This window comes from Lutzomyia longipalpis, chromosome 1, assembly GCF_024334085.1.
Source record: "Lutzomyia longipalpis isolate SR_M1_2022 chromosome 1, ASM2433408v1".
NCBI classification, from domain to species: Eukaryota; Metazoa; Arthropoda; class Insecta; order Diptera; family Psychodidae; genus Lutzomyia; species Lutzomyia longipalpis.
In genome coordinates this window covers 5774814-5790364 of record NC_074707.1, presented here as the reverse complement: position 1 = coordinate 5790364, position 15551 = coordinate 5774814, and the positions used below count along the sequence as shown (strand labels likewise).

The 15551-nt window shown below is 37.1% G+C and overlaps 1 protein-coding gene across 1 annotated transcript in view; it reads left to right on the top strand.

Annotated features, from left to right (window-relative positions):
• The first annotated feature begins 10267 nt into the window (after nt 1-10267).
• LOC129786641 (cell adhesion molecule Dscam2) overlaps nt 10268-15551 on the top strand; it is a 41525-nt gene continuing 36241 nt past the window's right edge. Inside the window, exon 1 of the mRNA XM_055821767.1 lies at nt 10268-10551. The gene's annotated coding sequence lies outside the window, so the exon portion shown is untranslated. The remainder of the gene's footprint in view (nt 10552-15551) is intronic.

Here is a 15551-nt window from a genome sequence, read left to right as displayed (position 1 = left end):
TCTTTTTTTTTTCTTCTTACTTATGTGTTACAACCAAGTCGAAAGCTCATAAAGATGAAGGAGGAAGTGGAAACTTTACACAAAAGTTGCAAGATTCTCTGCTATACACAGAATCAACTTCACAGCACATCAGTTTTTCATCATATTACACAAGTGAGCTCTTTCTGGGGGTATACGCAAAAAAAGACTCAGAGAGAGAGTTTCCTTACGCCATTTACATAGAACCATGAAAAGTTGTGTATTTCTTCCATTACTTTTCTCTCATATGTGTATGTGCGGGTGGATGGGAAAAATAGATTGAATGATGGAAGAAAGTTAGGTGCCAAAGAAAGCTTTCGAAATGGAGTGGATTTGCAAAGTAAGAAGTTTCGCAAAGATTTATTTTCTCTTCATTTCCATGACTTTTGATCAACTTCCTCCATAGAGACGAAATTAGAGACGGATTTTGTCATTAACAGGCATTACTTGCGCTGTCTATTTACTTTCGTAATTTATTTCTTCCCGTATATACTCTTACTCTTGTATCTCGTTTCTCTTTCATATTCTTTAGTTTATAAAACATTATTAAAATAAAAGAAATTGAGTAAAATTTACACTTTAAGTTCATTAAAGATTTTATTTGCGTAATCTTTTCATTTAATTTGAAGGAAAATTTTAAATATAGAATTATTTCAAAGATGAACAGAAACTTTTTCTTTAAAAACTTTCGCAAAAGAGCACTGAACCGTTTAAGATTATTAGTTTTATTTAATATGCATGGTAAATATTTTAAAGATCTTTACAAGAAGACAATTTAAAGCTTGTAAACTTTTTTTTAACTATATAGGATGAATTAAATAAATAACTAGGCGCCTCCACTGTATCTCTAATGATTTGCAATTAAATAGAGACGTCCAATGTTTACCAGGCCTCTCCATAAATCATCTTTCAATTGAAAAATAAAATTAAAATCAAATCAATTAAAACTCCGGAATTGAATGCAAATAGAGATAAATTTTAGATTATCCCAAAAGTCCCTTAAAAAAGTCAAATGCCGAAGAGAAGGAGAGAGGTTCCTTTACAGCAGAAAGGGCAAAAAGTCTCCAAAATAAATCACTGAAAACGTTTCAACCTTTGGCACAAATTTTCACATTTAATCTCCAAATTCAAGACCTTATCCCTCATCCTGTGAGCTTATTCTTCCACTCAATGGCACGTGAGAAGCAATCTAGAGAGAATCTTTCGCTTCTTTCTCTACTATAAATATATATAGGTATGTACCAAACAGGGAAGTGTAAATAAAATAAGGGGTGTCTCACGGTATTAACTACATGAATAAGTAACCCCTTTTGGATGCTAAAATAAATCATATTGCGAATGGTCATGCATTTTTCACACGATAGCAAAGTCGGAAGCGGTGTGAAAAAGCAAAAAAAATGAGAAAAAGGAGGACCTCCTCTTCTCATATACGAACTTTCATAGTGTCCAGTGTCTGAGTGCTTTAAAGCTCACTAGTGATATACATACCATACATACTGGTGGATGGAGAGGAGAGAATGAGAAATTTGCCAGATAAACAAAGAGCGTCTGGCGCTCCTGCACACGCTGCACATCCTCATTTTAGCGGTGCTTTATTCCTTTCTTCTTACCACCCCTATGTGGCACCCATCTTTCACAGCTCGTGAATGTCGACAAGTGAGTGTGGAGGGCACAATTTGTCTTTTGTGCTTTTTTAATTTACAATTCATTCTCAACACTTTTCTCACTCCCCACGACCAGCAGTGTGCATCTCGTTGTATACAAAATACAGTGGTGGCGTCTACTGTATTATGTGTATTATGCTATATATGGCAGCGATGAATGCAAGTTGAAGTATTAGAGGAATGGCAGCGAGGGGTTGGTAGGTGTCATGATGGAGGAAATACATTGAGCGAGACAAGATGCTTCCACCAGAATGAGTGGATGTTGTCTATGTGAGGGAAGAGAAAAGCACTCAGAAACTAATGAATCTCCAACCGAGAAGTCACGGTGAATCAACAGAAATAGGAAAATGTGATGCATGGAAAGATACTAACATGCTATATACAAGCACTCGCAAAGGCTGCATAATCAAATATTAAATAAAACATCCTCACCCCATTCATTGTGAAAGATGCCACCAAATTAATTCTTTGTCATTTTTCCCGCGCACACAGGAATGTTGCGACACAGATTTCTCTGTCAGAATATTTTACACGACAATTTTTCACAAAATCTGTCAAGGAGTTTTCCTTTTCCCTAACAAATGACAACTCCTTGGGAAACTCCTTTGCATTCCATCTCCATTGAGAAGAAAGCGTGTTGTGTGGCACTATGTTGTGTCAATCTATGCCACATCTATTGGGGTAAGATGAGGGGAATAGAAGAATATGCCAGAGAATAAAATAAAATCAGCAGAACTAATCCACTACAATCCTTGTCACATCATCCAGAAAACACCACAGAATACCAATATATGCTTTAGCACTTAGCTAACTAATTTATGCTTTTATCAGATCAAAAATGAAAGAAAAAAAGAAATTTTATATTGATGGAAAATTCCTTCAAGTTTAACAATTTTTTGCAGGAATGTAAAGAGGCAAATATTCAAAACAACCGGAAGTATATTTGCATGATATTTGGGGTGAGATTAACCAAAACTATTTCCACAATTCTATTTGCATTTAAATGTGAAAATTCCAATACTACTCTAAATTTATAGATGTGGTAATTTTTAATGGTTTTGCAAACTTATTTAAATGCACAAAATTAATCAAATTTCTGACAGATAAAATACAATGCAATTCGAAGATTTCCCATTAATCATTGCACATGAGCGCACGGGATGGACTCATTTTGGGTCGCATGGAAGGTGTGTGTGCAAGCAAATATTATGCAAATTAATGGTAGAGAGCTTTAAAACAAGCTTAATGCTCTACTTACTTTACTTTTAAATTGTTTAAATTAGTTGGTATTCCACATAGAATATTTTTGTCTGTATTTTCCACTCAATATAGCATCATTTTCATTTATTAAGCACGTGCACCGGAGTTAATGAGACTCCCTCTTGCACCTTGGCGTTATGTCTAGGTAATGTCCATAGGAAGAATTTTATACCAAGCTCGTCTACGTGAAAAGAATTTTTGAGTTTTGGGTACAAAATTATATTGTTTGGAATGATAGGACAAATTGTAGCCAAATTGTGTGTTAATCCCATTTTGTTTCACAGCACGAGAGCTTGGTACAATACTTACCACACCGGGAGGAATAGTTGTAGAATTGTTTAAAAGTTCCCATGCTCATGGAGTTGGATAAAAGCTCCAAAAGAGCCAGCAGTGTGTTGTTGTACATATATATTTCCAAAATAATATATACATAACCATCATGCAATGCTTTTTGGAGGAAAATACTCAACTGTAATGCTGTGTGTGTAGTAGTTTAAACTAAAGTGAGGAGGAAGCTGCAATTTAATGGAGTGGAAAACTTTTAAAACATTTAGGGTTTTCCAAAAGACTCAGAGAAGCTTTATACGTCATATGGGATTTTTACACAGAAGCTTTCCGTATACATACATTGCGCTTGTGGGAAAAAGAACCGGCGAGACGAAGCGTGAGAATGTACAAAGAATAGATTGTAGAGACTTTGTTATAAAAGAGACTTGATTGAAGATGAAGACAGCATTTTACATTATGTAAGCTGCATACAAACCTTTAGAATATTTATGGTGTAAAAAAGCTCATCCTCCCATCCAGATGCATTAGAGCAAATGAATAAATTTTTGCTCTTATTCACTTTGTACATCACTGTAGCTTTTTCATTGGTCATTCTGTACATCAGTATAGTTAATCTCATTCCCTTCTTCTTTCACTCTTGCAATTATGTAAGGGTTATACGTACTGTGTATAATATGAATTAAAGTATTCGTGAAAAGCATAAATCGCGTGTACAAAAAGCTCCATATTCTTTTAACCAAACTTCTCCATGGGAACATGATAAATATTTATCCCACAGAAGAGCCTTTTATGCTTCTTCTGCAAAAAGCAGTAAACAACCATTTTTACACCAGATTATTTCACAGCATGCAGAAAAAAAATGTTAGGTATTATATATTTTATGAGAAGATTCTTTTATAAAATTATGATGCTTAGTGGTAAAGTTATTTTTAAATGAATGGAATTTTTTCTATTTAAAAAAAAATGATCAGAAACATTTAGTTCTTTTTTTTCATTTTATGTTTATATTATTTTCTATGATTTAAAAAAATCTGTTTTAACTTGAAAAAAGCACAACTAAAATGGATTTCCGTTAACAAATTAAACCTTTTAATAATTAAAGAAATGGACCGAATCGATTGAGCACAGAGAAGAGCTTTTACTCAATTACCAAAAGCTTCAGCTGTCGTTATTCGTTACTTGGAAATTATGTATATATGTTGTATGTTTAATGTCTTTTGGGAGTTATCTGAGCAGAAAAGCTGAATTTGTGCTTTTCTCTATTTTCAGATTTTCTATATAACAAATAAGCATTTTGGGTACTTTCAAAGTGTGTTTACTTTAGCAACTGTTAACATAATCATATATTTTTCTTTATCCAACATACATACAACATACCCCTTCAAAGAATTCACCATATTTTCGTTGTAGATTTAAGTTTGAGAACATTGTGTAAACATAGTGAAGTTCTTGTGAAAAATACATTCACAGTACTTTTCTGCACTTTTTCTCACACTTCAATTTGCTTCTCTTGGATTTTGCGAATCTTCTTGTGCACTCATACCCTTTCGGATGAACTGTCTCCATAATATATGAGTTTTAGTCCTTGCGTTTCGGGGATGACGCTCTCCTCCACATTTTGTGGATATAAATATACTGATGATTGTGAAGTTTGCTGAACCTCTTTGCACATGCCAGTGAGTTCGTTTTTTACCAGAAATTACTCTTTTTTTTCTCTTCACTACAACACCCACTACACATATACTCTCAAAAAGCTCCTCTGATAGTGTAAGCTCCCTTCTTTTTTTTTTTCTTATCAAATTTATACTAGAACTATTTTCCATTTTATATGTACATGTGTTTTATTTTTTTTTCGGAGTGTCCTCACAGTAGCAAATGCTAAGACCTCAATGCTATTTCGAAGTTCTTATTGCGACATATACGTATACATAGGTATGCTACACCGCAATGGCATCATCAAGTATTCAAAGCTACATGGAATGGGAACAGCATAAGGAGCTTTCGCCTGCACTTTCAGCTCCGAAGCGCGCTTCTATTTCATTCATGTTAGCTGTATAGTTTGTATTTTGCAAGAAATGTTCTTTTACGAGTCACGAAAATTGTCTTGTGACATGATTTTTTTTTGGGATTAAAATTTCCAAGAGCTTTTGTATCATTTGTGGCAGTACGAAAGACTTTTAATGCAGACAGAAGGAATAGTTGAAAAATTTCAGAGTGGAAAAGCATTTCTTTACTTGTTGTACGTATTATATACATCCATTCGAGAAAATTAGACCACATTGATGTACTTTTTTTTCAGTCACGAAAGCTTATTTTGTCTTTCGTTTTGTTTTTTAGAGAATGGTAGTGTGGGTGGAGTGAGACTAAAATAGATAAAACATAGCTAAAAGCGGAACTGGAAGTCATATCTCCGTTCACTTCAGCGTTGTGATTTACAATTTACCGGTATATGTTGTGCTTTTACTGGGATCTCTCGCAGGCAAAAGCTTTACACAATTAGGTTATTGAAACTTTGACTTATATAGTGCCATGATGGGTCAGCCGCAGCATTGCATTTCGACATACCCAGAGAGAGAGAGAGTGAATGAAGTTTTGCAAGAACGGATTAACTATCCCAACCTACTCGTGCTTAACCAACACCACACACCAACCAAGCCCCATTGTCCCGCGCTATTCAGCAACCCTTCCGCTATATGTGGTGCGATATATAGCATTTTATTGGGTGCAAAGAGCCACCACCACAAACGAATTTCCCATTAAAATAAGGAATGAAAGACAAAATTGAATAATGAAATAAAAGTACATGTCGGTGTGAAGAGAAAATTTCATCTTGTCTTGTCGGGGTTTGGCGGCAGCGGCGGGGATTTCACTTAGGAAAAACATCTCAATTAGTTGGTGTTCCACTTCGTGGCCAACACCAAGTATTGTATTCGTCGGATTTTCCGACCACCTCAGATCGGGCTCAAACTTAGTATGAGCACGTTTCAGACAACCCACATTCCAAAAATGGTGGTGGAAAATTTTTGATCCGGCCGGCCTGCCGGCCGGCCTGCCGGCCTTCCGGTGGTCCAAACTTTGCCTTATAACTCGAGAACAGTAACAGATAGAGACTTTCGGTTTGAAGTTTTCTATAGAAATGTGGGTGTAAAATTTCATTTTTTCGCATTTTCAAAATCCAAGATGGCTGCCGTCCGCCATTTTGAAATACCGTCAACCACTTCCCTTATAGCTAGAGGTCTGAAATTTTATTATGTTGTAGAGCTCAGTGAGATGTTTTCATCAACAATTCATACTTGACAATCGGTCAAGCGGTTAAGCAAATATGGCGGCCTAAAGCAAAAAGTGTTTTTTCGATATAACTCGAGAACGGCTTGACCGATTTTGACCATCTTGGTATCAAATGAAAGGTATTGAGAAGCCCTACAACTCTTTAGAACATTTCAAGTTTCAAAAACATCCGCAAGAGGCACTAAAATCAAAAACAAAAATTGTCTAACTTTAAGGGGCAATATCTCCGAACATCTGTTATAGATTTCCTTTAAATTTTGATATGTTGTAGCCGGACTCAATATCTTTCTTCAGTCCGAAAATGAAGAAATTCTATGTCGCCGTTTAGAAGATATGGCCATTTAAAAAAATCATGAATTTAAAAAGTTGTAAGAGCCATATCTCCTGAACTGCTTGACCGATTTTGCTCATCTTGGTATCAAATTAAAGGTTTTGCGATTCTCTACAACTTTCTAGAACAATAAAATTCTCTAGAACCATTCCTTCAGGACAAAAAATGCGAAATACTGTTTTGGTAAAACAAAAAGCCGCCATTTTGTGTTCTGGATATGCCCTTGAAAAGTATCAAAATTTATCCCATATTCTAGCTTATTTTAAGACCTTTCCATAACTAGTCAAGAAATGTCTGTAGGTGTTATAGAACCAGAGATATAACGATTTTTTGCATAAAATTACTGAAGTTCACAAAAAAAATGACCTTTGCCTACTAATACTGCTCACAAATAGTATTATAACGCATAAACTAACTTCTACACGTTGTGGGACACCAACTCTTATAACTGGACGCGTTATGATTGACTTTTTCATGCTCTTCCCTCATCCTCATCATCTATTCATAACACTTTTCATTTCATTTATCAGGGCTCACGGGGCCTCACCGAAGAGGGTTACACACACCCGTTCCACCTCTTTGGAGTCCTTTTTTTCTCTTCCTCTCTCTCTCTCTCACGGTTCTTTTCACACCCCCTACGCCATTTACACGCGTGCACAATCCTAGACCCATTCACATACATAGCAGCACCAGGGGTTTTGGGGGGTATGGGGGAAAAGAGAATAGAAGAGTATAGGGGTCGAAAAAAAGCCAGGAGAAAAGTCTGAGCACCGCCACAGTTGAGAGTGCTGTTATTATTTCATCAAACCATAATCGTCGTCATCATCATCGTACCCACCACGGCATCCCCATTTATTCTCCGCCCTGTGCTGAGTGGAGGGTTGAGGAAGGGACCTGAGAAGGAAAAATATCCACCCTCTACCATCACTCTTTCGTAGCGCGGTGTGAAAAAATGTGAAGTGGAAAAATCAAATCATTGCGGAAAAATCAGACAACATAAATTGAATATCACGCGACTTTGCCTTTGGCATTTCCTCAGGTGTACGGATACGTGGGACATAGCATCCTCCTAGAGTGGTAGACTCACCTGCCTAGCTTTTGTCGCGCCTCAAGGCCGGAAATGAAAAGGCTACAGGTAAAATTGAAAAAGGGGGATTGGGTGCACCAACACGGATTGGTTTGAGAATGGAAACAGATGAGTAATGTCGTTTATTCCTTCGAGTATATTTGTTTGCTAATAGGTAATCTCTAAACCAACAATCCTGTTTTTTTGAAGCTTTAATCTTAAACCTAAATTAATTAACTCGGAAATTTATTAAATTTCCGATCCATGTTTAATCCGAACTACAAACAAATAAACTCGAATACAGGTATGTGAGCTTTAGAGCTTTCATGTTCAATGAATAAAACGTTCACTTTATAGTCTCTGTACCTTTCCATATTTTCGAAACTCTGAGCATTTTTCACGTGGTAGGTGGACCAATAGTACACCAATGTGTAGTTTGCGGTGGCGTTACTGGGACAATCCCTGCATGTGGTGGCGTGATACGAAAAAAAATGCAAATTTGTTTTCCAACGGTACACAAAACATACCTACATACATATACAATCGGGTATACGCCCACAGGGCTTTTTGTGCAGCGTGTCCAGTGACTTTCTGGCTGAAAATTGGCCAAATGGAACGACGATGGGGGATTATTGAATATTCATGCGAAACAAAACTATGTGGCACTAATTTCTTCCATCAACAATTTAACATGTTAAATCATTTTAATTCTTCTCCCATTCATTTGCTAATAGGGCACGTTTTTTTTCGCACGTTATGCATTTTACCTAATTTGTATTGCAAGCTCCCCACTCGCATACACGGCTAAAGGCAAAAATTTAATTGAAAATCCATTGAATTATTTACTGGATTTTGCAAACTTCGGTATGCTTTTATTACCAATAGACTGCTGTGCAAAATATTTCAATAGGATTGCTTTTCACTATTAATTAATGGAAAATTACTAAAATTATTGCAAATTTTTCCTTATTGATTTTGTGGCTCTTTTACCAAAGTAATATTTTGTTAAAATATTAGTTTTATGCTTTTATTGGATTAACAATGAATAAATAAATAAGAAGTCATTTTTGTCTCTAAAGTCAACTTGACTTAACTGAATCCAGTTAACTTCCTTCCATTTATTTCCATTTACAAAAGTAAACACCGAAGACCTTAGGGAGGGGTGGGTTAAAAAAAAAAAAAACAAAAGTAAACAAATTGTAAAATTTATGTTGTCGGCAAAGTAAGTAAAATATTCCACACATATAGAGGATAGTAAACCCTTAAATTCTTCTACATAAAATTTCAAAGTTTACATTCCTTGTGGATATTCTGTTTAGTTTTGTATTAAATCCCCAAAAAGCTCAGGTGCAAAATTGAAAAGATAAAATGCAGGTGTTTGGATAAATACCTAAACATATGTATGTATACAATGTACGTACATATAGATAGAGGAATTAAAATGGACAAGAATTACACTGACTTTTTCTTCTTAAAATGAACTTCATAGTGTAGCGCCCGACTCACTATCCAGCGAATATTAACCTAGCTCATAGAGTGAGTACCCTTAGATTGGCGGTAACTGTAACGGCTGCCCTTCCCTCGGCAACGGCTTCTGCCCCCAGGTTACAAACCCTCAATAGGTGAGAGAGAATACGAGAATCCTCAAGAGAACGTAGGAGAGCACTGAGAGAGTAATTATAGGAGAGTGGTAAAGAGGGATGATGAGAGTGGTGTCAGTCGGAGCTCAGCCTTGTGCGGGTATGGCTGCAAGCTCAAAGTGCTCTTAGGGTTAGTTCGAGGACGAGGGTGGAGGTTACTGTGGGGAGTTGACCAAAGCCCTGTGGTGCCCCCAATTCGGGGCGTCACAATAGTCATGTCGCTTCGAATTTCTCCGAATGTATTTTTCAATTATCTCCCGGAAAAAAATACTCAGGTGTAGCACTTTGTTTTTCCATTAACAATTTATCTAGCAAAAAGTCAAAAAATGTACATATCTTCGTTGTTACGTTGCAAGCGCACGAGATAATTGAAAATCTTCCCGTGATCTGATGAGCGGAAAAACCATGGGGAATGGGATTATCTTAATTATAGTGTAAAAAGAATTTATTCAATTTTATCCTCCCGGTTTGTCGGAGAATCCACTTCTCGCGTAGCAAAATGTTGAAATATATATATATGAGACAATTTGACTCTTCCTCATGTTTCATTCACATCCCCCGGTGAGAGAGAGAGTTCCGCAACACCTTGACTCCTGACTCTCGTGCGCACGGACGAGAGTATCCGATACTCTATTCTGTGCTATGTATCAATTCAGTTGGAGTACTCTATGCTCCATGGTAACGAATCAGTAGCATCCGAACGTTGGGACAGAGCTTTTGCCACCCGTTTACGAGCCATGCTTTTGCGTGCTTTTACGGGTTGAATTTATCTTGCTGCGGGAGCTCTTCCATTCCGCCGTCGTCGTTGTGTGTCAGTCGGTGGTGAATCCTCGAAGGATACGGTCGTGCTCCGAGAAAGTGAGAAGAACCTAAAAGAAAAAAAATATCCAACAGTTTGGGGTTGTTTTAAAAGCCAAATTGCCAACCCCCCAACCCTGTGTGGTCAATGTTATTTTACTGTGTTGTGTGGGAAAAATGTGAAAGGAAATTTATAACGTACGATAATTTCTCGTATTTTCATCTGCCGCTATACGGACCTTGGTGCATTTTCAGGGGGGATTTTTCCTCATATATATACATTTTTCTTCCTTTATTATTTTACACCCATATATACGAAGGAGATAAAGTGATGAGAGGCAAAACCATAAAAAACAACATCTATACACGATATTCATACACGATTCCAAGCGCCAGACTTTAATGGGAAATGTGCAAATGTGAAAAACGTGGCATTTAGTTGAGGGATCTTCTCGAAAAAAAAAACATAGCACGATTGAATGGTGTGTGGTGAGAGGCCAAAAAAAATAAACAACATAAAAATTTATTATCCGTAAAAACATTTTCTCCCCACAATTGTGAGTCATTGACAAAATGGCAAGATAAATTATATATATAGCAGAAAGTCAATCATAACGCGTCCAGTTATAAGAGTTGGTGTCCCACAACGTGTAGAAGTTTGTTTATGCGTTGTAGTGCGATTTGTGAGCAGAATTAGTAGGCAAAGTTGATTTTTTTTATGAAATTCAGCAATTTGATAGATAAAAATGGTCATATCTCTGGTTCTATAAAACCTACAGAAATTTCTTGACTAGTTTTGGAAAGGTATTGAAATAAGGTGTAATTTGATATATATCTCAATGATTTTCAAGGTCACCTGTAGAACACAAAATGGCGGATTTTTGTTTTAACAAAACAGTTTTTTGCATTTTTTATCCTGAAGGAATAGTACTAGAGGTTTCTGGTGATCTAGAAAGTTGTAGGGAATTGTAAAACCTTTAATTTGATACCAAGATGAGCAAAATCGGACAAGCAGTTCAGGAGATATGACTCTTAGAACTTTTCAAATTAAAGATTTTTTCAAACTGCGATATCTTCTAAACGGCGACATAGATTTTCTTCATTTTTGGACTGGTGCAAGATTATTAGTTCTGCTACAACATATCAAAATTTAAAAGATTTGCCTAATGGGGATTCGGAGATATTGCCCCTTAAAGTTAGGCAATTTTTGTTTTTGACTTTAGCGCCTCTTGTGGCCATTTTTGGAACTCGGAATGTTCTAGACAGTTGTAGGGCTTCTTGAAACCTTTCATTTGATACCAAGATGGTCAAAATCGGTCAAGCCGTTCTCGAGTTATATCGAAAAAACACTTTTCGCTTTAGGCCGCCATATTTGCTAAACTGCTTGACCGATTTTCAAGTATAAATTGTTGATGAAAACGTCTCACTGAGCCCTACAACATACTAAAATTTCAGACCTCTAGCTATAAGGGAAGTGGTTGACGGTAGTTCAAAATGGCGGACGGCGGCCATCTTGGATTTTGAAAATGCGAAAAAATGAAAATTTACACCCACATTTCTATAGAAAACTTCAAACCGGAAGTCTCTATCTTTTACCGTTCTCGAGTTATAAAGCAAAGTTCGGGCCAGAGGCCGGCAGGCCGGCCGGCCGGATCAAAAATTTTCCACCACCATTTTCGAAATGTGGGATGTCTAAAACGTGCTCATACCAAGTTTGAGCCCGATCTGAGGTGGTCGGTTTTTCCGACGATTACAATACTTGGTGTTGGCCACGAAGTGGAACACCAACTAATATTAATAAATATATATTTCACGTTCAAGTGCCAGAAAAATAATGTTGAGTGGATTAAAATTGAAAAGTTCTTCCACAATTTTTCTTCTCACTTTTTAATGTTCGACAAGAACACTTTCCCAGAGAGAGAGAGGTGAAAATAATCTTTATTCTTGATCCTTTGTCGAAATATTTAAATATATGTATACCTTTTCACTGCAAAAGTTGCAAGTCAACAATTTCTCAAATTTAGCCAAATATAATCCAGAGACAACGTAGAATTTGTACACCCAGGAAGGAAGGGGAGATGAGAAACCCAAATCCCACGAGACTCTCTCTCAACTACTTCCATAAGTTTCACTTGAGATACCGGCAAATACGATGAGGAAAGGGAAGTGTTATATGTAATGTGGAGACAGAAAAGGACATGTAAAACTTCATACTCTTTGTTTCAAAATACAGTTTGTTCCTAAAGGATGTGTCTATGTGCTGCAAACTTAGTGTGTCTATAATTTAATTTGCAGTTTAAACGTCTCCATGAAGATTTTATAAAATAAACTAGAATTGACTTATTACCTACGCGAGGAAATGCATGAAAATCTAATGCATTCCGTGTCTAAAAATAAATTATAAAATTAATTTTAAATGACAAATTACACTGCACACACACACATCTCTGCAATGAACTGCATATGTATAATATGAGTATAAACATATAACGAGGGCTGCATTGTAAAACCGGCTAAGTCGGTATGAGCTCCGAACCGACTTAGCCGGTTTTACAATGCAGCCCTCGATAAGCAAAATCCCATAGATAGTGGAAAATAATTCCATTGCAAGCACTTTGTGTTCCGAATGTAATTTCCTTCGTTGTCCAATAAGCAAGAGAGAGCGTCTAACCAGAAATTACATTAGAAGGGCTCATTTAAATTTTACCGAAAAGCAGCTGAAGTTCTCCCCATATATAGCTTCGATGCAAATACATATATCTCAAATTACATAATAACAGAGTACTTGGAAGTCTGTCTCTCTCCGAAATTGTATCCTGATGAAAATCACCCAACTGTGAAATTATCTCTTTTCTGTGGATTGCTGCTGGATGTAAAGAAGAATATGTGTAGTACCGCTGGTACTAACTGTCATGGTATAGAACAGATTGGCTTATGTGTGTGGTGTTGGCGGGAGTCTTAAGGTGACTCTCTCTCCCAACCACCCTAGTACGGTTGGCTCAGTTGCTCGTGGGCCATGGGGTCGTACGGACGGACCCACCCCATAAGTCTGAATCGTAGTACCTGGCTATGACAATTGGTATCTCATTGTCAGGTATTTTACAATTCAGAAGTGGGATTAGCCCAAATAACGTTCGCGGAAGTGGAACGCGTGAAAAAGTAAGTGATTTGCGTGAAATTCGCGAGTGAAAAAATTTCATGGCGTCACTTTGACGTCTCGTGGTGAAATTCGCGGAAAAAAGTCCACCGTTTGGGACTTTCGCGGCGTAGAAAACCGAGTTGTGGCACCCGTAAGTGCTGATCAGAGTTTTCCTCGGCGGGAAAAGTGCCGTTTTGTGTGAAAACGCGTCGGAAAAGCCGTGAAAACCGCGTCGAAAAAGTGACATTTGGGCAATTTTTGTAGTTGCCAAGCGCGAAATGTGTGCGGAAAAACGTCTTTCGTGGGGCTTTTTCGGGGCAGGGAAAGTCCCGTCGTGATTTCCTTCAATGCGGAAAACGTTTCCGCAAAAAGAAAAATCGTCGCGAGTGAAAGAAATTGCGTAATTTGGCGACGCAAGGGGACACAAAAGTCGTGCGTGCATCGATTAACGGTACATTTTCGGTGCGCGCAAAGACTCTGTGTGTGTGTGTGTGTGCGAGCGACGAAGAGCGGCGCAGCATTTTCAGCGAGAGAGCGGACACACGCACACCAACGAAGTCTCTCATCGATGCAGCGAGGCTCGCATGCGGAGAATGCGGCATGGGTGTGTGCGGTGAGTGACGAGGAGCTCCGCAGCGTACATCGTGGCGACAGCGATTCACACACACACAACAACGAAGCAGCATCATGCAGCGGCCTGACACGCTGAGGATGATGCGGCGGAAAAGAAGACATGCAGGACGATGCATGTAGAGTAAAAGAGAAGGAAAATCGCAAGTATTTTCTCTTGGTAGGAGAGTGGTATTCTCCGATTAATTATAATTGATGAATTATATTTTTTTGGTTAACCCTGAAAAGCGCTTTTCAACCCCCTGATATTCTCTTAATGATGAAAATTATGTTATGTATTGTGTAACATGCTAAATTTAAGAGAATGATAACTGTAAGATTTCTTTACAGAATTTAGGGAATAAAATATGAAAATTATTCCTTGTTTTATTTGTTTGAAAAAAAAGGGTTGAAATTTTCATGGAAATTTCATGAAATTTGAAATAGTGAAAAAAAAAAAAGGATTTAGATGAAAATTTCAAAGGGTTAAATGCTTGGGCAACTTAAATAAATTGCAATTTTCTTTCAGCAAAAAAAAATGAAATAAAAAGAAAAACTTGTTTGTTTTATTTCTACGGTGTAAAATGTATTGTTTTACATGTTGGGGCTGAAAGATTGCATAAGAATTGGAAAGTTTAATTAATTCTCATGAATATTTGAAGTTTTAGTAAATCAAGGAAAAGTTCCTTGTGGCCTTACAATCTAAGGAAATTTATTTAGATTAAATGCAGTGAAATTAAAAATGTCATTAAGAATTTCAAATCAATTAAACTTTCAAAGAAGATGGATGAGTAAAAAGAGGTTTATAGTACAATTCTTATGCAAGATAAGCTTGCAAGAAACTTATTTGTTGCTTGGTAAGCACGTCCGCTCATGAAGTTTTGATAAACTCGATTTAGTTGCGGAAAAATTAAAATTGGTCGCTTCAATGTTGGTTGCGAATGTCAGTTTACTATTTTCTATATTTTCACGAATGAGTTCAGTGAAAATATGAAAAGTGAAAAATGGTAATGATGAGACAAGAGAATACTGCAAGGTGAAGGATTAATTGAAACATTCAGTAGCAGTAGTAGTTACGTGGAAATAATCGTCACGGTGCAACCGACGATAGGAATGGAAACTGGGACTCTTCTTGGAAAAAAGGGGGAAGAGTTGAGGAATTTGGCCATTTGAGAACAGGCCATTTGAGAAGTGGATCAGACCGAGTGCAAGGATCTTGGCACAGCACTCGACGGTATCCAGGGATGATCTCAAGGAAGCTTATAAAGTATAAAGTATAAAGGATAAAGTGTGTCAGGTTAGGAGTAGTGTTTCTCTTCGGAATAGGGCTTACTAAAGCATTAGATATCTGTGTGAAACGAAGTCCGCTAGAATTATTGTTTCACACATTGAGGTATCAGGAGAAGAGAAAGGTGCCTGTGCACATGGAAGAGCAATTCACTATGTTTAT